Source organism: Ambystoma mexicanum, chromosome 12, assembly GCF_040938575.1.
Source record: "Ambystoma mexicanum isolate Mex_15411 chromosome 12, UKY_AmexF1_1, whole genome shotgun sequence".
Taxonomy (NCBI): Eukaryota; Metazoa; Chordata; class Amphibia; order Caudata; family Ambystomatidae; genus Ambystoma; species Ambystoma mexicanum.
In genome coordinates this window covers 745,116,834-745,141,643 of record NC_090936.1, presented here as the reverse complement: position 1 = coordinate 745,141,643, position 24,810 = coordinate 745,116,834, and the positions used below count along the sequence as shown (strand labels likewise).

The 24,810-nt window shown below is 55.0% G+C and overlaps 1 protein-coding gene across 3 annotated transcripts in view; it reads left to right on the top strand.

The window, feature by feature from the left end:
* The window catches only part of BRD1 (bromodomain containing 1), a 1,051,203-nt gene that overhangs the window by 538,397 nt on the left and 487,996 nt on the right, over positions 1-24,810 (top strand). The gene's annotated exons all lie outside the window — the stretch shown is intronic.

The window sequence follows — 24,810 nt, the reverse complement described above, 5'->3', positions numbered from 1 at the left end:
CAACTATCCAGGGTCCACCCATGACAGTTTCATTTACAGAATGTCAACCCTAAACCGGGACCTAGAAGCTGGGCGGCATGGCGATAGATGGCTGCTTGGTGAGTATAAATGCCCCTGCACATGCATGCATGCATGCATGTCAGATACTGAGTAATGTCACAACCCCACTAATGATACCTATCATCACCTCCCCAGGGGACAGTGCCTACCCTCTGAGCACCCACATGATGACACCAATTCGGAACCCCACCATACCACCCGAGGTAAGATACAACACAGCCCATATTGCAACCCAGGGCATAGTAGAGCACACATTCAGAGTGCTCAAGTCACGCTTCCGCCCCCTTGACCGCTCTGGTGGGCAGCTGCTATACGCGCCCCAGTAGTGTGCAGGATCATAATGGCAGCATGTGTCCTGCACAACGTTGCAACACGCTGGGGCCTGCCGGTGCACATGGTGGTGCCCCCACATCCCCAAGCATGGCCGCTGCGCATGGGGGGGAAGGGCACGTGGTGAGGCAGCCCGTACGCAGCTGGTGGCTAATTACTTCACCTAAAATCACACCCCTGTGGAGTGCACACAGCCCTGGCACATAGCAGCGGACAATTAATGATGATGACATAAGGGACAGTCAACTGTCAAAACCATACCAGCCTGAGATTGGTCACCTGGAAGTGTTACATTGTGTGTATCCCTACCTACCCAAAGAAGACCAATGCTGTGTCACAAAAAGACACACATTTATGCTGCATGAATGACTACCCCCTTGCAAAATACAACATGAAAATAGCCCCATGTCACCCAACCTCTCCCCATCTCCGCCACCCAACACACCATGGTATGTCATGCAATGTGAAAGCAAACAAAGGAATGCACAACACATGACACAAGGGTCACAAAGTGCACTGACCCAAATGGAAACGGGCCACAGACAATATGCTTCCAGTAATCAATAACAAACAGCACACATGGCCAAATATTTACCAGCAACACAATACAGCATGAATCATTGCCAAAATATGACAGTAGAAACTCAAAGTAATGTAAGTCATCCAACCTCAATAAGCCAGCACATCGACCCCTTCCAACTCCAGAGTGTTGCTGTCAGGCAAATGTGTCAGTGTACTGCATACAACATGAACTGCATCTGCAAAGGAGACGGCCTTGTGAAGACATGAAGAAGGTACCTGCGAATAAGGAGGAAGACATGGATGCACAAGCACATATCAATACACCATGCAGTGTTCAATACAAAAACAAACCCCACTAGGGATGTCCACACAGTTATGTCTACAGGCTGCCCACACAGCTCATGGGAGCCCAATGTCACTGTGTAAGTCACTGTCACTTGGTCACACTCTTTGCGAGCCCATGGAAACGGGAAGCAGGAGGGTTGTGTGTCAGGAACCCAAGCATCTAACCCAAACACAGGACAAGCCTGCATGTGCCCAGCCGGAATACACAGTGGATGCCCACGGGAGCCACACAAGGCAACACACTGTAAAAAAAAATTAAAAATTAAAAATGGCCATGTGGGGGACGGGTTGGGGAGGCCACCCAGGAGGTCTGAGGACAGGGTGCACACCAACAACCACCTGTGTGGATGTTGCGAGAAAAAAAAACACCTCCATGGGCTCATGGCCTGCACGGCTACGCTACTGTGGTAGAAGTGCTGCTGTCGCTCTCATCACCCTCTGCTGCTGCATCAGGAGGTGGTGGTGCTATGGGAGGCAGCCCACGCAAAGCCCTGGTATGGTCCTCCATGGCAGCAAGCATGCGGGTGTGGAAGGTCTCGTTCTGGAGGATGATAGTACGGACATCCCCATGCAGCACCTGACGGTTTGCCTGCATTTCTGCACGCATGGCTTCCCGTGATGCCCGGAATTCCTCAAATTGTCTGCAGCTCAGAGCGAACGTGTGAGCCGCTCCAGCTGCTGTTCTATCCTCAAATTTGTGGAAGCCTCAAGTTCAACAAGAGTCTCCCTGAGGTTATCGAGTTCTACCCTCAGGGCAAATTGAGTCTGTTGCCTGCTGTTGTTGCTCCATCTGCCTTTCAGGGGGGATAATGGAAGTGGCCACCCTCTCCATTGCCTGAGCCATCATTTCAACTGATACTGCCTGTTGGGTTGCCATACCGTACATGGAGTTCTCCCATACAGTATTGCTTGGTGGCGTACGGCCACCGCGTCGGCGGGCACCACACCTGTTTGGGGCAAGGCGATCTGCACCTTGCTGTGCTGGCACTGCCTGAGGCTGCAGGACTGCATTCCCTCTCTGACCTGCTGGCCCAAGAATAGGATCAGATGTTGTGGAGTGTGACCCTGCATCCGTAACCGCCAAAGGTGGAGTAACCAACACTGGCATCCCCATAGAGGGTTCTACCCCTGGTGCAGGTGGGTTGGACAGAACAGAATCCCTGCCAGAAACACTCACCTGCGACGGCACATAAGTCTCATCATCCGATTCAGCACCTGAATAGAGGTCTGAGGAGGTGCACCCAGAGACACCCCTGGACAGTATGGTCTGCAGTAACAAAGGGTTTTCACCCACCACCACACCACGTCCCCCACTGGTGCCCAGTTGTACCTGAGATTCCTCCTGGGTCTGCACCATCTCCTCCACCTCAACAGCATCAAGTGCGTCATCACCTGCAAAAACATGAAAGACAACAAATGGAAACCGTCATGAGCACCATAGCACACGCATAGGCCTGACAAGGTAGAGAGCCAGTACATGAATGTCCCACATGACTATAACCCTGGCATGCATGCACTGTCAATGAGTTGGAAGGGGAGGCAAAAAGCACACACTGATGACACGAAGATGGAAAAGCAAGACATTTGCTGCATGCTGGGTAGCACTGGCATCACACATTCGCCTCTGAGTGGCATGTCCAATACACACACATGGCACATTCCGTCACACAGATGGCATGTAGCATAGCCATGGTACATTCCACAAGTACAGCCATATGTCAGTGAATGAGTACTGTCAGCCATCCATGTGAGATGGACATGATGAGATGAAAAATGCTACATAGTGTGACAATATACGCATGTGCCACTCACTGCAACACATCCAGTGTACAAGAATACAGTGATTGCAGGCAGATGTACACATCAATGGTTGGTCACTTAAACTTGACAGGAAACAACTATCATGTACCACATACAAACAGGCACCAAAAAACAATGTGAGCAGGCCAATGCTCAATCAGCCTGAATGGTCTAATCATTCACATAACAAGGTAACAAATGTGGGGTGTAATCAATGACAGACGCATGTCACATATGTGACAATAGGGCTGAAAAATGTGTTGCAAAAGTGGGAGAATTGAAACTATCAGCCTGAAAAATTCTGAACAATGTTGTTGCAAGATGACAGTTCCAGGGCAACTGCAGTAATGTGGTGCTAAATGGCTACTGTGTGCAGAAGGGATACTGTCATACCTAAATCCAAGGCCAGTGAATGTTTTGGAGGAAGCACATGGGTGACCCATACCACTCGGGTGCACACACCCTCACCTGGCACTCAATCAGAACCCGTCACCCACACAACATACACATGGATTACACACACATGCATGGGCACTCACCGGACAATGCGTCGTAATCTGGTAGGTCTCCCACGCCTTGGATCTGTTCCTCTGTGACAAAGGTTCTAGCAACAGACTCATGTTCAGTGAGTTGGTTGTCCTCTTGTGGAGGCCAGTCACCAGAGTAGAAGCATGATTTGAAGCCAGCTTGTTCTTTGCTCGGCGTTTCAGGTCTTTCCACCGCTTGTAGCAATAATCAGCTGTGCGCCTCACAAATCCAAGGGCACTAATGATGTCCGTGATGGTCTGCCAGTCTGCCTTACGTTGACCAGGTGTGGTCTTGCACCCTGCAGTCACCACCATTTTGTGGCTATGTGCTGACACATAGGCCACAAGTGCATCAAGTTCGGCGTCATTAAGGCTAGGCTTCCTTGACATGCCAGAGTGTGTAGCTGTGTCTGGGGTCTCAGCCTGTAGTGCCAGAGCACCCATCTTCCTCTTTTTCAAAGGTGGTGCGGATCCTGAGTGGCTTACGCCCCTCTGGTCAGTAGGGGCAGAAGCGCCGGTGGACTGGGTACTACGAGTGTGCGAATGCACAATGACCATAGGTCTTGGTGCAGGCATTGGCTGCAGGGTGATGTTGGCAGGGGCAACGTCGGTATGATGGACCTGGACCAACACTGTCCTAGCTGGGAGACTCAGAGCTGAGGTGGATCGAGCTGCAGCTGCCCCCGCAGCCTCCCCACCCTGCCTACTTGGGGCAGCAGATGACATAGCTGCCCCAGATCCACGTGGCCTGGTGACACCAACTTGCACTGCCACACGTGGCTTAGACTTGCTGACCTGGAAGTCAGCCTGGGAGTCATCCTGAGCCGGTTCAGGTGCCACAATGGCCTGGTCCAACAAGGGCTGAGCTGGGATGGTGTCCGCTACGTTTCCCACAACCATGGGGGGGAGCATGGGTGTCAGATTGCTCCTCCACACATGGGGGTCTAGGGGCACCCTGCAAATCCTGGCCACGTCCCCTACCGCGCCCACCTTTTGGAGGTCGGCCACCTTTGCCTCCCTTACCGCTTGGTCGCCTCCCAACCATGGCACTGATGTTGTTGTGCGTATGGGAGTAGCAGTAAACGATTGTCCTGGGCAATTGGGGGTGAAAGGGGTTAGGGTACTAGATGGAATTCGTACCCTAGTGCTCTAGCAAGGCTGTCTGTGACCCCTGGGGGAAGATGACGGGTCACGCAACGCACAGGCACCCCCAAAACAAAAAATAACGTGCACGCAACCCCTCGTAGACCACGTGCGTGGAAAAATGAACCCGCACTACGCTGTGGCACCCAGAAACACAAAATTAAGCGTACGCGTAATGCACGCAGCCTACAATGACCTCTGAAGGGGTGCGCGACACACTGGGCAAGCACAGTTGGTAAATACGTGCGCGACTCACCGTCTGCCTGGAAAAAGAACGTGAAAAAGACGCGCATGTGCGCCTGGCAACACCCCCGCCAAAAGAAGAATTGTACACTGTCTGAGGAGACAGGACAAAAGAAGAAGTGAACGCTGTTTGAGGAAACGGGCCCAACAAAAAAAATCAACGCTGTCGGAGGTAACGGGGAGTACGAACTTGAAACGCTGTGAAGTAATCGCGTGTGAACCGACAAGAAGTACGGAATTCACCCACTCGCTCTCCACGAAAAGCACATATAAGGAAATGGCGTCCTACACGTACCTTTTAAACCGGCCCACACGTACTTCACTTACGCGTGTACGTGATAAGGCCCTTTCCTCCAATTACAAGAGCTGACACTCGGACGTGCAGTTTTTGCACGATGAACATGCACCTGTGTTGAGGGAAACGCCGTTGCGCGTCACGTCAGACGCGTAGGCCCTTTCCTCGGATTACACGCATTCACCCGCAGACGTGCAGTTTTTTCACGCGCCCTGAACCACTATGCCCAAGTCACGAGGGAAACGCCCGCGCGTGTAACTTCACAGTCGCGCTTACGCACTAAGGGCCTTTCCTCGAATTACACGCTGACGTGCAATATTTTCACGTGCCAAATCACTCAGTATCAAGCTGGCCACGCAACAACACACGGAAGACCACGCTCCTGCCCAGAAGGCCGATTTACTGCCCCCCAGAGCCCCGAGCACGCTCCCACCTACCATCTGCTGCTGCCTGCCTACTGCCCATGTGTCCTGCTATTTGCTGCCTGCACATCAGCCATCTGCAGTTTTTGTGACCACCCCTGCTGGAACTGAAGACTCCCGACTGGGATACCATCGCTCCACAGCCTAGCCCTAGGACCCAGTTGCCCACCCACACCTGCCTCTGGGGTTGCCATGTCGGGCACACCACCATCTGGCACCACTGGCAACCCCCAGCCAGAGAGGCAGAGGGCCACCAGCTTCAGTGCCAGGGAAGTTGGTGTCCTGGTGGAGCAAGTCCTGGGGCAGTATGATGCCCTCTTTGGAAGTTCTTGCGCCGACTATGAAGGACGGAGCAGGATCTGGATGGACATCGTGACTGCCATCAACGAGGAGGGGGTGGCAGTCCGCGACTTCAAACATGTCAAGAAGCGCTGGGAGGACTAAAGGTCCAGGACCCTCGACAAGGCCTGGCGCCTCTTGAAGGCAGCGGATGCCAAGGGGCGCCGGGGCCACCTGTCTGACCACCAAATGAGGGTCCTGGAACGCGTATGCCCAGCGCTCCATGTCCAGGTCCTTGAGAGGCAGACCGGTCTGGAGTCAAGCGGTAAGTGTACATGCATACTGATTGGACGCTGTGCGTGTCGTGGTGTGCCAGTAGTGTGCAGGTTGCACATGTGTTTTTATAGGGCCATGTATGGATGTGTATGTACAGGGGCGTGAGGCTGACACATGCGAGTCCTCATGTGTGACACATATGGATGGTGTAGGTGTGGGTAAGCATGCAGGCCAAATGCAGATGTGGGAGCACACATGTATGAATTACTGTGTATGTACGTTGGCATGGTTGTGGTGTCACACATGGATGTTGGTTCCAGCTGCATGTATCTGCACTGTGTGCATGTGTGTGTATTTGACAAGTGTGCAACTGTGAAGCAACATGGATGCATGTGACACTGATATGTAGAAGGCTGAATGCCAGATGTGACATGGATGGTGATCTCATCACTGCGACAGTTGGTGGAGATGTACACATGCATGTAAGTATGGTGGCGTGTATGCATGTCTTGTGCACTCCCCATGTTTCATGTGATGTCGGGCTCACCTTCGGCTGCTCATGCTGTTGCATGTGTATGGATGGTGTTGCCTGGTGCAATATTGCTGTGGAATTGCCCATGCGTGTGAGTTGAAATGACACGTGTGTTGGGGATTGTGATAACATGGCTGAAGTTTGACACTGCCACTCATGTGCAACTGTCATGTGCGTACCAGTCCATTGTACAGTGCCCTGATGCCTGTGTCCTATCTCTCCCTGTCTGCAGCGTCAACTGATGAAGAGGGCGGAGAGGGTGCTGTGGAGCAAGGCGGCAGGGATTGCACTGCCAGCCGGAGACGCAAGGCCCGGCTCCCCCCCCAGGTTGTCATCTCATCAGGGAGTGAGGTGTCCGGTGCCGCGTCACAGGCCGCAGCTGACGAGGGTAGGTCCAAGAGGCGGAGGTCGGAGTTGACTCCTCGGCAGCAGAAGGGGCAGCTGAGACCCCACAGGGTCCGACGGAGGAAGATGGCACGGGGTCATCCAGGTTGGTGGGGGATTTGGTGGAGGAGGAGGCCGTGGAAGGGACAGACACAGGATCTGGAGGTGGGGATTCCACTGGTGCTAGTGGTGCAGTGCAGGGGCAGGGACAGTAGGCAGCATAGGCCGCCGCGGAGGTGCCTGTGTGTAATCCTGTCCCCGATCCTGTGACTGCATCATCCTGCACCAGCAGGGATGCCTACGTCCAGACCCGTTTTCAGGGAGGGGATCCGCTTACAACAACTTGTCTTCCTCTCCCTGCGGACGTGGCTATCCATGACCGGGTTGATCCTGTCCTGAGTGGGATGGCGTTGCGTCAAAGGGGCATGCGAGGTGACCTGCAGTGTTTTTGTGAGGACACTGCACATCATCTCGAATCCCTCGTTGACCTACTGGGACGGGTCACCAGGGCAGGATTCCTCTGTTTGCTGGACCTTGTTCCGACCCCCTCCTCACCTGCAACCCCTATGCGCCAGTCATCCTCCATGCCAGCTTCCCATCCATGTATCACCTGGATACCCTGTGGAGCTGCCTCTGACCCTACGGCCAGGCTGGTGGAGGACACATCCCTGCCACAGTCGGGAGTCGGACGTCCAGCAGGGGTGGCCACCTCAACAACTGCACCCCAGCCGGAGGAGGACGTGCAGGCAGCAAGAGCCAGGGCACAGCAGCAGCAGCAGCAACAAGGTGGGAGCCATGATGGCTCAGGGCCTTCCTTCAACATCGAAGGGGCAGGCATCAGCCAGAGCGCAAGAGGACCCAGGATTGGAAGTGTCTTCTGTGTGTCAGCGGTTGAGCCAGGCCAAAGATGCGGGGCGGCAGCGGGCGGAAGAGGCACGGCTCACAATGGTCAGGGTGGAGAACTCCATGCGGAGGGTTCTGAGGCGGGCCGAGTGCCTCGAGGCAATTTGCAGGGAGTTGGAGGTCCACAGGTCATCATCCCTGCAAACCCTCGGGGCCATGGAAGAGGACGGCCTCCGGGACATCGAGCAGGAGTTCGATGATGCCCTGGCCAAGGAAATCTGGAAGTGAGCCGTCGGACTAGCCCGCTGCCATTGTAAATAGTTTTTAGAGTTAGGTTTCTCCAGCATGGGGTCTGGCATGGATTCACATGCTCATGAATATTCCCCGTCGTCAGGCTGGGAATCCTCGGTAAAGAAAAAATCTGTCTCAGTTTCGTTTCTGATCTGTCTTTCGTAGTAGTAACCAATCACTGATCTCTGCATCATACTGACCACAGCCAATGACTGCCCTCTACCTAAGCCCCGCCTCTGGCAGCCATCTTCAGATTTTTACCGCACGTTCAAGTGTTGGGATCCTCGTGCTGTTGCTCTCGAGCGTTAGTGCTATTTTTCACGTTTTTTCTCAGAAAAATTTCTCTTTTTTCGGTCAAAAGAGCCTCAAGCTCCACCGTTTCTTCATCCGATCAACGGGGACCCGTGTCGGATTCGTCTACGCCCCTCAAGGGTGAAGATTTCGTCAAGCCACGCTTTTGGAGGACTCCAGAAGTTTCTCAGGCCCATTTCGAACATGGCCCAGGAGAAGGGAAGCTCGGCGCCCGGAAAGCTGTTCAGGGTCTGTCCTTGATGCCAGCTTCAGAATGTCTTTGAGGACGAACACTCCCTTTGCCTTTACTGCCTACATGAGGACAAGACGCACGTGGAGAAGGACTGTGCGTTTTGCGGCAATATGTCTGAGCGGACCATGAAGGACCGCCATCAACGTCTCGCCAACTGGCTGGAAGGAAAGAGCCCGTCAGGCGAGAAGAAGAAGAAGAATTCCGAGCGGTCTTCTAAGACCTTTGAGGGCGCCCCGGCGACGGGGGTCCAACAGAAGGCCAAGCACTGCAAGTCCGCTGGCACCGGGTGCACCGAACGGTTGGGCTCTACGGGCACCAGGCAGGGCGCATCCTCCCCGGCGCCATCAACCACGAGCCAACGCTCTGGCTCGGGTAAGAGGAAGGCCGACCACCCGGCGAAACTCCTGGAGAGACCCCGGTCGTGCCCTAAGGCCCCATCGGAGGGGGAGCGAGGTGGTGACCCTCCCCCCAAGGCGGTGAGCGCATCTAAGGTGGTGAAAGCCTTTATCCATCCGGCCAAGGCCTCTATCGAGACAGTCGCGGCGGCCCTGGCTCAGCCTGTGGAGGCTACACCAGTGGTGGCGACCCCCGCGCCCAGAATCTCCCTGCCACCGCGGAGGGAGTCCTCTTTCGTGCCCATCGACAGGACCCCCGTGAAACCTCCAACGGAGAAGAAAAAGGGGGGGGCAGGAGGTCGTCGTGGACTCGGCCTCAGCCTCTGAGGAGGAGCTGATCGAAGTCTTAGGCCACGGCTCTGGCCTGGAAGAAGGCCATCCTGTCGGGAGGGACCCCGACGTGGAAGACGACGAGGGCGTCGAGGATGCCGACGGGGCTCCTGATCGCCCGTCGGATCTCCCTCAACCAGTGCCGCAAGACAACTCGGCGGCCATTTTGTTGGCTATACAGTCCTTATGCTCGGAGATAAGGACGAGACTGCCGTTACCACCAACGGAGGAACCGCTCCCGACGGGGGACCCGGAGCCAGGCCCTTCTGGGAGCCCTCCCCCTAAGAGAAGAAGGATTCACCCTCCACCTCCTTTTCAGCCATCGCGCCCTGGTCAGCCCTCCTCCCCGCCCACGACACGTGGGGATGATACGGGGACTGACACGGCCGCGACGGGTACAGACGACGAGGTTTACGACGAGGATCTCCCGTTGTCACCTCCCACCCGGGCTTCCCCGCCCGACGAGATTGGATCGTTTCACTCCATGATCGCCAGGGCATCCGAGCTTTTCCAGCTCTGCCCGGAAGAGAAGAAGGAAGGTTTCCTTTATCAACGGCGCGAGACCAAGAGGAAGACAGTCATCGCTGTACCTCTACTAGACGATATTTGGGATGAGGGCCTCGCCCTCCTCAAGAACCCATCCACGACGCCGGCTAGAAGGGATCGGTACGAGAAGAAGTACCGGGTCCCGGACGAGGCCCCCTTGTGCCTTCGGGCACAGCCGACCCCGGACTCGGTCTTCTCCGCGGCAGCCAGGAAGAAAGCGGGGGGGACGCGGCCTCTACATCAACCTCCCCGCCGGACGGCGAGGGAAAGAAATTAGACACGATGGGACGCAGACTCATCTCGTCGGCAGCAACGACGATTAAGGCGGCCAATGCCTTGGCTATTGTAGCCCGCTACGACAGGGAGTTGTGGTACAAACTGGCCCCCCTGCTGGACTTCCTACCAGACAAGAGGGCGGAAGCCCTAGAGATCTTGCAGAAAGGAGAGGTGGCGTCGGACCATGCCATTACGATTGCGACGGGCGCTGACACTGGATTTCGCCAGTTGGGCAACGGCGTGTGCCTTAGGCGGCGTGGATGGCTCAAGGCTACTGACTTCCGTCAGGACGTGCAGACCAGAGTCTTGGACATGCCGTTCGACGGAAACAACCTGTTTGGGAAAACAGTGGACGATTCCCTTCAAGCCATCAAGGCGGACACGGAGACGGCCCGGGCTCTTGGGATTCTCCAGCAACGGCGGCCGCCCTTTCGGAGCGGCGGAGGCAAACAGGGTGCCTCCAAAGGTTCCAGCGGCGGATTTTCCACCTACCGTCAAGTGGCCCGTTCGTCGTCACAGGAAGCTTACAGGGGACGAGGCAAGTCAGGCGGACCCCGCCGTCGTCGCCAAGGAGGACAAGGCGGCAAAGCCTCGTCGAAGCAGGACTAAACCTGCCGTGGGGTCGGGCCCCCACCGAAGCACCCCGGTGGGAGGCCGGCTGACGAGCTTCGTCAGCGTATGGGAGTCCATCTCCACCGACCGTTGGGTGCTGGACGCCCTAGCTCAGGGTCACGCGCTCGAGTTTCTAAAGAGGTGCCCGCGCGTCCCCCCTGTTGCCAGTAAAGAACAACACGTTCCTCAACTCCTCTTGGAGGTAAAGGCGATGCTCAAGAAGGGCGCCATCGAGCTCGTCCCAAAGAGGCTTTGGGGCTCCGGAGTTTACTCAAGATACTTCCTCGTGAAGAAGAAGACGGGAGGATGGCGTCCCATCCTGGACCTACGACGACTGAACAAATTCATCAAGGCACAGAAGTTCCGGATGGTCACCCTCCAACACGTCCTGGGTCAACTGGAGGAGGGCGATTTCCTGTCGTCGTTGGATTTGGAGGATGCCTACTTCCATATTCCCATCCTAAAGGGACACCGAAAGTTTCTCAGGTTCGTGGTCCAAGGGCGTCACTACCAGTTCAGAGCCCTTCCCTTCGGATTGAGGTCGGCACCCAGGGTGTTCACCAAGTGCCTCGCACCGGTGGCGGCGCAGCTGCGCCGAGAGGGGATCCACGTCTACCCCTACCTGGACGACTGGCTCTTCCGAGCAAAGACGAAGGAGCTCGCCGTGGAGCACACGGCAAGGACCGTCCAATTACTCACGGACCTGGGATTCTCCATAAACTACGCCAAGTCCCACCTGGTGCCCGCGCAAGACGCTCTGTTTCTGGGAGTGAAGCTCGACACAGTGTTGCTTCTGGCCTCTCCGTCGGAGGAAAGGACGAGGGCCATCTTGGGCAAGGTGCAGCGGATGCTGGTTGCGGACGCGGCCAGGGTGAGGTCCATCAAGTCCCTCCTCGGAATGATGTCTTCTTGCATTTATCTCATCTGCCTGTGCAGGCTCCGGATGCGCCCGTTGCAGGAATTCCTGGACGCGCGCTGGATCCAGACGACGGGCAGCTTCGAGGAGAGGATCACACTCGACGAGAGTTTCCGACGAGCGATCCGGTGGTGGGGCACCCGCGCGCATCTGACGGCGGGCATGGACTTCCAGACCCCCAGCCACCAGGAGACAGTGACCACGGATGCCTCCCTGGAAGGGTGGGGAGCGCACACCGAAAATCTGCACGAGAGAGGCCTTTGGCTTCCGACGGAGAAGTCACTCCATATCAACATCCTGGAGCTCTGTGCAGTGTTTTGGGCCCTCAGGTCCTTTCTTCCGTCCCTCAAGGGCAAGGTGGTGAGGATCTTCACCGACAACACCACCACCATGTTCTACATCAGGAAGCAAGGCGGTACCAGATCCCCAGCCCTGTCCAAGGAGGCGCAGGATCTGTGGCATTGGGCCGTCGCCCAAGGGATGTTTCTGGTGCTGTTTCATCTGGCAGGGATAAAAAACACCATCGCCGACTCGCTCAGCAGAGAGCTGCGCTCGTGCCACGAGTGGGAACTACGACAGGATCTAGTGGACCGCCTCTTCCGACGGTGGGGCACTCCCCAGATCGATCTGTTCGCGACGGCGACGAACTCCAAGTGCCGGAGGTTCGCCAGCAGGTTTCCCCAGCCGAGGAGCATGGGCGATGCTTTCTCGTTCCCCTGGGAGGGCCTGTTTCTATACGCGTTCCCACCATTGCCATTGCTGATCCGGCTCATCAACCAGCTCAAGAGGTCACGGTGCAGGATCATCCTCGTCGCACCTGCGTGGCCGAGGCAGATATGGTTCCCGGACCTTCTGGACTTGTCAGCGTCCCCGTCAATCAAGCTGCCAGTGGACGCGGATCTTCTCTCCAGGGAAGCAGGCGCCATCCTCCATCACGACCCGAAGTCGCTGAACTTGCAGGCCTGGCTCCTGCAGCGTTAGAGTTTGGAGGATACGACATACCGGCCGACTGCAGAGAGGTTCTTGCAAAGGCCAGGGCGTCCTCAACTCTTAAATGCTATGGACACAAATGGAAGAGGTTCTCTGTCTAGTGCCACGCACAGAAGATTAACCCTCTACGGATTACGGCTCCCCAGGTACTGCCGTACCTTCTGATGCTGGCCAAGGCTGGGCTGGCGCACGCGTCCATCAAGATTCATCTTGCTGCGATCTCCCGATACACCAGAACCACGGGGCAGACACATTGTGGTCTCATCGTCTGGTGAAAGAATTCATGAAGGGACTGTTCAGATCGTTCCCGCCGGTGAAGGCTCCGGCCCCGGCGTGGGAGCTCAACGTGGTGCTGACCAAGCTCATGGGACCTCCGTTCGAGCCTCTGCACTCGGCTCCATTGAAGTTCTTGTCGTGAAAAACAGCGTTTCTTGTGGCCATCACCTCCGCACGAAGAGTGGGAGAGATCCAGGCCCTTTCCTGCAAGCCCCCGTACTTGACTTTTCATGACACGAGGGTAGTGCTCAGGACGCACCCCTCCTTCATGCCCAAGGTGCCGTCGAACTTCCACCTCAACGAACCCTTGGTGTTGCCTGTTTTCTTCCAGTCGCCTTCGTCGCCGGCCGAAAGGACTTTGCACTCGCTGGATGTGGCTAGAGCGCTGAAGTTTTACGTGGACCGCACGAAGTGTTTTCGGAAGACATCACAACTTTTTGTGAGCTTTGGACCTGTCAATCGGGGGAAGGCTCTCTCAAAGGCCTCCATTTCCAGATGGCTCTCCGGCTGTATCATGTACTGTCATCGGTTGGCAAACCGACCGCTGCCTGGCCGTCCGAGAGCCCATTCCACCAGAGCGATCGCAGCTACCACGGCGTTCCTATCTGGTGTGCCCTTGCTGGACATCTGCAGGGCTGCTACGTGGAGGTCGACACACACCTTCACGAAATTCTACTGCGTCGATCGGGATTCCAGGGAGGAGTCCAGGGTCGGCCAAGCAGTGCTGCGCAATCTGTTCGCCTAAGGTGAGCCTGGTGAGGAGGTAAGAATTGCTTAATGTTGAGTTTGATGTAATGCTTAATGTTGAGCCTTTGCCACCTCCCGTGGTTGTGCATGTGTGTACTGCTATGTATTCTTTATTCATGAGCATGTGAATCCATGCCAGACCCCATGCTGGAGAAGGAACAAGTTACTTACCTGTAACTGTTGTTCTCCAGCATGGGTCTGGCATGGATTCACATGCGAACCCTCCCGCCTACCCCTCTGCGGCTCTTCACTTGGTCATACTGCCACTTCACGTGCTACCAAATCTGAAGATGGCTGCCAGAGGCGGGGCTTAGGTAGAGGGCAGTCATTGATTGTGGTCAGTATGACGCAGAGATCAGTGATTGGTTACTACTACGAAAGACAGATCAGAAACAAAACTGATACTGATTTTTTCTTTACCGAGGATTCCCAGCCTGACCACGGGGAATATTCATGAGCATGTGAATCCATGCCAGACCCATGCTGGAGAACAACAGTTACAGGTAAGTAACTTGTTCCTTCCTTTCCTTTGATTTGTGGTGAATGGACTATGCCACACACATTTGTATATAGTTTTTTTATTAGGTAGTTTCTTAGGTAGGTTTCATTTCTTTCGTTGGGCTCATGGACCCTTGACAATGGATTATACTTAGTTGGACAATGGATTATTTTGAACTTTTCTTTTGATTTCACCATGGATTAATGGATTTTTCTTTTTTCTTTTTACGTTTCCTTTGGATTTGCGTTGGTGGAAGGAGAGTTTGGACTATTTTTCTTTCGGATTTCTTTGTATTGGTTACACTTTTCATTTACTCACCTTTTGCACATGCTTTTCATTTCATGTTTGCTATTTGGTTATGCTTTCATTTCATTGCTTTATTTATGTACATAATACATTTTGATATTTTAGTTCCATGTTTGGGATTCGCTCATTGGGTTAATGCATGTGAAAATGTGGGTTTACTCAAGCAATGCCAACCTCTGTGTGTGTGTGTGTGTGTGTGTGTGTGTGTGTGTGTGTGTGTGTGTGTGTGTGTGTGTGTGTGTGTGTGTGTGTGTGTGTGTGTGTGTGTGTGTGTGTGTGTGTGTGTGTGTGTGTGACGGACATGTGTTGATGTACATAGTTGACTTTTGGTTTGTGTCTTGAGATAGGCATGTCAGTGTGGGGTGGATTGGGAAATCCTTGCGTCTCAAGAACAGGGTGTCGTGCAGTGGTATTTGGGTGTGGAAGGTGGTCCATGATTGTGCATCTTTATTTCATGTAGGGGGGAGACATGAGTGGGGGCCTGCAGGCAGGTGCCCCTCACTGCCGGGGCGTGGCGGTGCAGGGGGACATGAGTGGGGGCCCTGCTGGCAGGTGCCCCTCACTGCTGGGGCGTGGGGGTGCAGGGGGACATGAGTTGGTGATCATATTGCAACGTGACATGTGGCTTGGGTGGGGGGCATGCCCATGGTGGATGGGCTGCCTGCGGAACATGACCAGGGGTGCAGGGTAGTCCCCTGTGGTGTGGGTTGCCTGCTGGGGCCGTGGACGGGGTAGAGGGGACACCTGGGTGGACCCACACTGCCAATTCACGTGTGGGATTCCCCGCGCACCCCACTGGATACACGTACCCCGCTCTGACAGCGAAATCACGTGTGAAACTTCACGTGGACCCCCGAAATACACATACCCCGCTCGCACAGGGCCAATCGCGTGTGAAACTTCCCGCAAACCCCAGTTATACACGTACTCCGCTCGCACAGGGCCATTCGCGTGTGAAACTCCCCGCGCCGGGATGTGCATGTATTCGGAGGGGTGCGCAGGGAGTTTTACAGGCGTTTTCGTGGTTGGGGGCCTGTGCGCCATGTACGGGATTTGTGCGCTGTTCATGGCGCACGGGGAGGTGTTGGGGGCGTAACTGGTGCTGCTGCAGGGTCGCTGCACCACGGCTGGTTTTGGATGTTAAAATCCATGAATACGCTGTGCGTGGAAATGGATTTCAGCGCACGCGGCTGGCGCAGACTGTCACACGCGCACACTGTGCGCCAGCCGCGTGTGGCACTTGTGCACTGAATTCTATGAATTACCCCCATTATTGCTTCATATTGGGCGGAGCAGACAATATCTTGGAAAATATTCTTTCACAAGGGTTCTGTACTCAGTGCAGTGTTATCTCTCAAGGGAAATGCCCCTACCCATTTTCTGAACATGCAGGCGATTACCAAAATCTATTTGTATTTCTGACAAATGGCAAATCTGAGGCTTCAAAATGACCCCTTGATGATCCCCCTGCTTTTCCAAAATGGAATGCAATTTTTACAAACATTGTAAATTTACAAAACATTGTTAGGCAGAATTGCATGCAGTACCCTCTGGGACCATCACATACAATTAGGACTACAGGTGTAAGCAAAAACAACCTTTGGTATAAGTCTGTACTGCACCGTTTTTGGTAGCGAGATGAGCAGCCAGGCTTCTCTCAAGAGGGAATGTGAGCAGTACAAGGATGTTACACAGAGGTCTAACAATCACAGTGGTTCAAGTAGACACTTAAACTCATGGTTTCTTGGTAAAAAAATATTAATTTATTACACAGTCATTTAGAAAACATTCACTTGAAGGAGGAAACTTAATATCATACACGAATACACTTAAATACCAAACAAATACGTTTCTGAGTAAATTAGGCTCCCCTGAAATAGGAGCAAAATGACATTTCAGTTACTTTAAATGGGAGTAAAAAGGCACATGTTAATAAAATAGACCACACATACTTTCTTAGGCAGTGCAAATAGTTTCAGTTCACTAGAGGACTCGATTCAGTTTAGTAGGCCTAGGCCAAAGTCAATGGGCTAGTGTCTTCGATAGGAAATAACACTTCTTGTAGTAAACAGTAGGATATTTGCCAAAGTTCTCAGAAGTAGTTTGTACGAAAAAAAATCATATATTGGTTCACAAGCTGATTAGGCCTGCAAGTTGGGAAAGTTTTACAAACTTTCACCGTGAGAGGTAAGTTCTCTCAATTGGGTTGGCACAGTACCTTAATATGAAGAAAAGATGCAGCTGAAGACGTTGGTTCATGGCAGTTCCTGCAGATCTAGCTGTTCCCGAGCCTCCGTCGTGGGGATAAGAGGGAGGACGTCGGGGACTCCTGCACTGCACAGGGACTGGTCAAACAAGCTGGCAAAATGGAAGATCTTCGGTTCGAGTAGCTGTCGTCAAGCACACAACCTGGCGTCCTTCCCCCCCCTGGTTAATTCTAACCAGGTCCAAGAATGGTATCCAGGTGGTTTATGAGTTGATTGGTCCCACCAACTCAAAGGAAGAAGTCGTCCTTGAAGGGGCTTCTCTGTCGAGATGAACTTGGCAATTCGGACCTGCAGCAGGGCTTCACCGGGCAAACCAATGGTCCAGGAGTTGCTGCAGCCATACTCTTGCAGCTCTTCTTTGGTTCCAGTGGTCGACTCTGCTTTCCAGTCCAAGAGACTCGCCTTTTAAACCGCTTTCTCCCTTTCATTCCAGCCTAGCTGTCACTCAGCCAGAAGGGTGGCTGTCCTTGCTGGACAGTCAGCCAGTCAATCACGCCAGAGTGCATTTGGGTCTCCTAGGAGACTAAGCACAGGGAGTTTCAGGCACCTCCCTCACTTCTTGCCCACCCCAGACACTCAGGCGCCAGATGTGGTCTTTAGGCCTGAAGCCCGCCAAAGGCGTACGAACAAAGGAACCAAACCTGGTTTGGCACGCAAAGACAAACTCTAGAAGGACCTTTCCAAAAAGAAACGGCAAAAAAAGACCAGGGGGCGTGGCCTGGAGCGCCAGCAATGTGGCAGCTCCTCTGATGGTCTCCACATGGGGACCGCAGCAACTATTCAATTCCTGTTGTTCCTGCTATGCTCGGTTAGTGTAACCGACCGCTTTGGGTAGCGGAATGTGTGTAGCCCCATTCGATGCACTTTAAGGCCAGAACGCGGGCGAATTCCTGGAAAACACGAAGGGGAAGCCTGGCGACAGCGACCATCAGAGAATTCCAAAATGGTGGGTGCACCGCTCTGGTCCCGTTCTGGTGGCCTTGCTGCGGCCCGCGCCAGATGCGGGGGTGCCCTCGTTGTCGGGAGCCTCTTTTTGGTGCTCCTGAGGAGCCTGGCGCCCTCTACCCCGCAGGCTGTGCCCTGGCTGCAGACGCCGTGGTGATCGAGCCCGCTGAGGAGCTGGCCTGGACTGGGCATACGCAGACTGCATTTCTCTGGAGGTGTTCCCCCACTCCGGCATCCATCCAAGTAAGGACCTTCCCAGACCTGCCTGCCTCCTTATCGCTGGGGTCCAGCTGAGCCGGCTGGTGCAGGATTGCGGCCCGCGGTGGCGGCTAGCAGCGGCCTCCCGCCTCTGCGGCATGGGCTGCTGGAATGCTCCCCCCCTTCCCATCCACACTGCGGCAGACCCCTGTTAGGCAGAAACCTGTGCAGTTCCCTTTGGGAACACTGCAAAAGATTTAGGACTACAGGTGTTAGCAGTAAACCCACTTGGTAGCAGTCTGTAACACCCAGATTTACCTGGTAGCTGTGGCTGAGCAGTCAGACTTCCCTCAAGAAGAGTTAGGCAGTATGCAAAGTATACACAATAGGCACTCAGATACAATAGCACAAGCAACCACTGACCAGAGCTTTGGTATCAAAGTATATAATTATTTATTTAAACACACACTGTTTAAAACACTCTAAACACAGTTAATGTTATGGTATATACAACCCTTATTCCTTATCAGACAAGTCTTTGTTAACACCACTTATTTCCAGACACAGGTGAGCGCTTAACTATAGATGGCACTCCAATAAGTCCATGAAAAAGGGAGGGAAAAGGCAGAATATGTGAAGATACACCACTCTAAGATTTAGGAACACTTTTAGCAAGGCAGAAGAGCAAAAGTCACTTGTGAGTCAAGTCCATAGGCTGGGCCCACTCTTAGAGAGAGCAGAGCACAAATGCGCCCAAGATCACACAGTTACACTAGGCTTTTAACTTCTTGCAGAGAGTTCGAAAGGAGTTTAGAGAGGCTCAGAAAAGTTTAGCCAGGGTGTCCCAGGCTAACCCAGGTTCGAAAGCGGGCGGCTAAATCTACCCCGTACAGTCGGTGGCAAGGGAAGCCAGGCGGAACACGGTACCTTAAGTGGGAAGGATCCTCCAGCGGTGGCAGTTGTTCCTGGCAGCGGGTGCAAGTCTCGCCGTCGTCCAGAGGAAGAGAAGATCTCGACTTGGAGGAAAGATGAAAGTCGTTGCACTGCCAGGGAAGAAACCAGCCGCGGTCGTGGTAAAACGTGGTATTCCGGTTGCCGGGGTGCTTGGCACAGGCAAGGTGGCCACGAGATGCGTCGGGAAGGCGCATCGAATTGCCCCGGCCAGTACGTCCACAATATGATTGTTTGTACTGGTTCTGTTCAGAATTCAAGACTAGTAAAGTCAATGGTGACTTTACATGCCCTGGGAAACAGTAGTCAGTCCCAGGGTATGGAGTCTATACTGGGGGGTCACTATGACACCCCTGTGTTACTGCACTGAGGGTGCTGTGCAACACACATCACAAAAACACATGAAGCCCTATGGAGTAAAAGACCCCAGAGCCCATTAAACACATCTAGAGTCAAAGGAACACACTCGAATCATGTCCAAGAGTGAGGGTAAAAGAGTCTCGCTCTTGGCAGGAGAAAAAAATAAACCCCAAAAATCCAGCAAAGCTGCTGGGGGACTCACTAGGTTAGGAAATTCAGCCTAAACAGAGAATTCTCCCTAACAACCCCGCTGGGCCCTGACATACCCAGCCCACCTCCCTCACTGGGAGCCACCAGGAGCCTTGGCCCGCCAGAGACCCAAGCGCAATTCTGCAACTCTCCACCTCTGAGGAATCAGTCCCTCTTCCAAGCAGCACGGGGACAGTAGCCCTCGTTCAGCCCGGAGAGCGGTGGACGGTGCTGGTAACCTGCGGAAACGCAGGGCTCTTCCTGCTAACTGGAAGGCGCCACCAAATATCACCTATAGATCTCCATCATCCTTCCTGCAATTTTCCATACATCTGAATTCAAACGTTAAGCCATCCTTGCTCCCTCTGGAGAACGACTCTACCTTGCAGCCTCCTGGGGCACCCCTGCCCACTCACTACCAGCAACAGAGCAGAGCGGATTGACTCTTCTACCCTCCCTCTGGGACTCTTCAGCAACTGGTGAGCAGAGCTCCACTGGCCAACAAATGCTTGGTGGTTCCCCCGCTCCCTAAACACCCTACGTGCTGACCACTACTCCAATATTGCAGGGGCCCAACGACCCCAGTCTGTCTGCTCACTTCCTGCAGCACCCGGTCCACTTTTCCCTCCCTGCTTTTATCGCCAGCCTACATTTGGGTTCTTGGACGGGGCCCGGCGAAGGTCCCCTCCACCCTAGGACCATGGCCAAATCTTTGAAACCCTCTAAATCGGCAGGCATTTCCACCATGCTGCTGGCAACAGAAAAGGGGAAGAAAGCAGACCCTCCAAAACACACTCCTCAAAAGGCGTCGGATGAGAGAGGAACCCTGGCAACCAGAGAGGACCCCCAAGCCTTCAAGTCCGATATCAAAGCGAAGTTTAGATCCTGCATGCTAAAGCTCACCACAAAAATGGAACAAACAGAACAAAGGATCGGTGACATCGAACATAGGTTGAGGGAATCTGAAGACCTAGGTCAAGAACATTCCAACACATTGGTGGAGGTGCAGCGCACAATCCACACCCTCATGGACAGAACTGAGATCCTCAAATTCAAGCAGGAAGACTTAGAAAACTGCGCCCACCGCAATAACCTGCGTATCCGAGGAGTTCCCTCCTCAATCTCCGACAAAGCACTGTCGGAATACGTGGGCAATTTTTTTCAATCGTTAATACCGAATCTGGACGAAGCTCAGCTCCTGCTCGACCACACACATAGATTGCGCCCACGACGAGGCATGTATTCGGACTCCCTCCCAGATGTGATCACGAGTCCCCACTTTTACACCACCAAAGAAGCCATATCGGCAATTGGTCGCTCACGCGATGAACTATCATTCCAGGACCTCTCCCCCTGACCCTACAGAAGCGCAGAGCTCTACACCCTCTCACACTCTTCCTCTGAGACCAGCAGATTCGCTATCGGTGGTTGTTCCCGATGGCTCTTCAATTCTCACATAATGGCACACCGTGGACCATCAGTCATCTCCACGATGCAGCATCAATCCTGTGCCCGGGGGCTATGGGACCCCCCCTCCCCAAACCGGAGACAACCTGACCCGAGCACCACTTCCCCCAAACCAAGATGTTCTCCCTGGACAAGAGTGCAAAAAACCTGCAAGCCCAAATAATGGCTAACATAAAGCGCAAGGGACAAGGAACACAAGGCATCGGAACCTTGCCTACCCTATCCTGCTGCGGGCCCAACACGGCTCGTATCCAACTCCAGGGTGAAAGTCACCGCTTTATGAAGACCAGTGAAATACCCGAAGAACACATTGCATTGGAACTATGCTTCTCCAGCATGGGGTCTGGCATGGATTCACATGCTCATGAATATTCCCCGTCGTCAGGCTGGGAATCCTCGGTAAAGAAAAAACCAGTATCAGTTTCGTTTCTGATCTGTCTTTCGTAGTAATAACCAATCACTGGTCTCTGCGTCATACTGACCACAGCCAATGACTGCCCTCTACCTAAGCACCGCCTCTGGCAGCCATCTTCAGATTTTTACCGCACGTTCATGTGTTGGGATCCTCGTGCTATTGCTCTCGAGCGTTAGTGCTATTTTTTCGCGCTTTTCACAAAAAACTTCGATTCTTTCGGTCAAAAGAGCCTCAAGCTCCACCGATCCTACATCCGATCAACGGGGACCCGTGTCGGATTCATCTGTGCCCCTCAAGGGTGAAGATTTCGTCGAGCTACACTTCGGAGGACTCCAGAAGCTTCTCAGGCCCGGTCTCGGAGATGGCCCAGGAGAAGGGAAGCTCGACGCCCGGAAAGCTGTTCAGGGTCTGCCCTGGATGCCAGCTGCAGAACGTCTTCAAGGAGGACGAACACTCTTTCTGCCTTTACTGCCTTCATGAGGACAAGACGCACGTGGAGAAGGACTGTGCGTTTTGCGGCAACATGTCGGAACGGACCATGAAGGACCGCCATCAACGTCTCGCCAACTGGCTGGAGGGTAAGAGCCCGTCTGGCGAGAAGAAGAAGAAATCCGAGCGGTCTTCTAAGACCTTTGAGGGCGCCCCGGCGACGGGGGCCCAACATAAGGCCAAGCACCGCGAGTCCGCTGGCACCGGGAGCGCCGAACGGTCGGGCTCTACGGGCTCCAGGCAGGGCGCACCCTCCCCGGCACCATCACCACGAGCCAACGCTCTGGGTCGGGTAAGAGGAAGGCCGAGCACCCGGCGAAGCTCCTGGAGAGGCCCCGGTCGAGCTCTAAGGCAGAGGAGGAGCGTGGCAGCGCCCCCTCCCTCAAGGATAAGGCGGTGAGCGCACCTAAGGTGGTGAAGGCCTTGATCCATCCGACCAAGCCCTCTATCGAAACGGTCGCGGCGGCCCTGGCTCAGCCTGTGGTGGCTGCACCAGTGGTGGCGACCTCAGGGCCCAGAATCTCCCTGCCTCCTCGGAGGGAGTCTTCCTTTGTGCCCATCGATAGGACCCCTGTGAAACCCTCCGTGGGGAAGAAGGGGGGGCAGGGCGTCGTCGTAGAGTCGGCCTCAACCTCAGAAGAGGAGCTGATCGAGGTCTTAAGCCACGGCCTAGGCGTGGAAGAAGGCCAGCCCGTCGGAATGGACCCCGACGCAGGTGACGACGACGACATCGTCGAGGATACCGACGGGGCCCCTGCTCGCCCGTCGGATTCCCCTCTGCCAGCGCCGCAAGACAACTCGGCGGCCATTTTGTTGGCCATACAGTCCTTATGCTCCGAGATAAGGACGAGGCTACCGTTACCGACGGAGGAACCTCTCCCGTCGGGGGATCCAGAACCGGGACCTTCTGGTGTTCCCCCTACCAAGAAAAGAAGGATCCATCCACCACCTCCTTTTCAACCGTCGCGCCCCGTCCAGCCCTCCTCCCCGTCCACCCGAGGGGATGATACGGGGACTGACACGGCAGCGACGGGTACGGACGACGAGGCATACGACGAGGATTTTCCGTCGTCGCCTCCCACCAGGGCTTCTCCGCCCGACGAGATCGGATCTTTCCACTCCATGATCTCCAGGGCTTCCGAGCTTTTCCAACTCTGCCCTGAGGAGAAGAAAAAGGAAGGCTTCCTTTATCAGCGGCGCGAGGCCAAGAGGAAGACGGTCCTCGCAGTGCCTCTGTTGGACGACATTTGGGATGAGGGCCTTTCCCTCCTCAAGAACCCTTCCACGACGCCAGCTAGAAGAGACCGGTACGAGAAAAAGTACCGGGTCCCGGACACGGCCCCCCTATGCCTCCGGGCGCAGTCTACCCCGGATTCCGTCGTCTCCGCGGCAGCCAGGAAGAAAGCGGGGGGGGGGTGTGGCCTCCACATCGACTTCCCCGCCGGACGGCGAGGGAAAGAAATTGGATGCTATGGGACGTAGAGTCATCTCGTCGGCAGCGACGACGATTAAAGCGGCCAACGCCTTGGCTATCGTGGCTCGCTACGACAGGGAGCTCTGGTACAAGATAGCTCCCCTGCTGGATTTTCTGCCGGACGACAAGAGGGCGGAGGCCCTGGAGATCCTGCAGGAAGGTGAGGTGGCCTCGGACCACGCCATCACCGTGGCGACGGACATCGCCGACACTGGGTTCCGCCAGCTGGGCAACGGCGTTTGCCTTCGACGTCGTGGATGGCTCAAAGCTACGGACTTCCGGCAGGAAGTCCAGACCAGAGTCCTGGACATGCCCTTCGACGGGAACAACCTGTTTGGGAAGACAGTGGACGATTCCCTTCAGGCCATCAAGGCGGATACTGAGACGGCCCGGGCCCTTGGAGTCCTGCAGCAACGACGGACGCCCTTTCGGAGCGGCGGAGGCAAGGGCGCCTCCAAAGGTTCCGGCGGCGGTTTCGCTTCCTACCGTCAAGCGGCCCGCTCGTCGTCGCAAGAGGCCTACAGAGGACGAGGCAAGTCTAGCGGACCCCGCCGTCGTCGCCAAGGAGGTCAAGGCGGCAAGGCCGCGTCCAAGCAGGATTGAACCGGCCGTGGGGTCGGGCCCCCACCGAAGCACCCCGGTGGGAGGCTGGCTGGCGGGCTTCGTCAGCGCGTGGGAGTCCATCTCCACCGACCATTGGGTGCTGGACGCCCTGGCCCGGGGCCACGCGCTCGAGTTTCAAAGAAGGTGCCCGCGCGTACCCCCCGTGGCCAGGAAAGAACTTCACGTCCCTCAACTTCTCCTGGAGGTAAAGGCGATGCTCAGAAAGGGCGCCATCGAACTCGTCCCAAAGAGGCTTCGGGGCTCCGGAGTCTACTCGAGATACTTCCTCGTGAAGAAGACGGGAGGATGGCGCCCCATCCTAGACCTGCGACGTCTGAACAAGTTCATCAAGGCGCAGAAGTTCCGGATGGTCACCCTCCAGCACGTCCTGGGTCAGCTGGAGGAAGGAGACTTCCTATCGTCGTTGGATTTGGAGGATGCCTACTTCCACATTCCCTTCGGACTACGGTCGGCACCCAGGGTATTCACCAAGTGCCTCGCACCGGTGGCGGCGCAGCTGCGCCGCGAGGGGATTCACGTCTACCCCTACCTGGACGACTGGCTCATCCGCGCCAAGACGAGGGAGCTCGCCGTGGTCCACACGGCAAGGACCGTCCAACTCCTCACGGACCTGGGATTCTCCGTGAACTATGCCAAATCCCACCTGGTGCCCGCGCAAGTCGCACTGTTTCTGGGAGCGAGGCTCGACACAGTGTCCCTTCT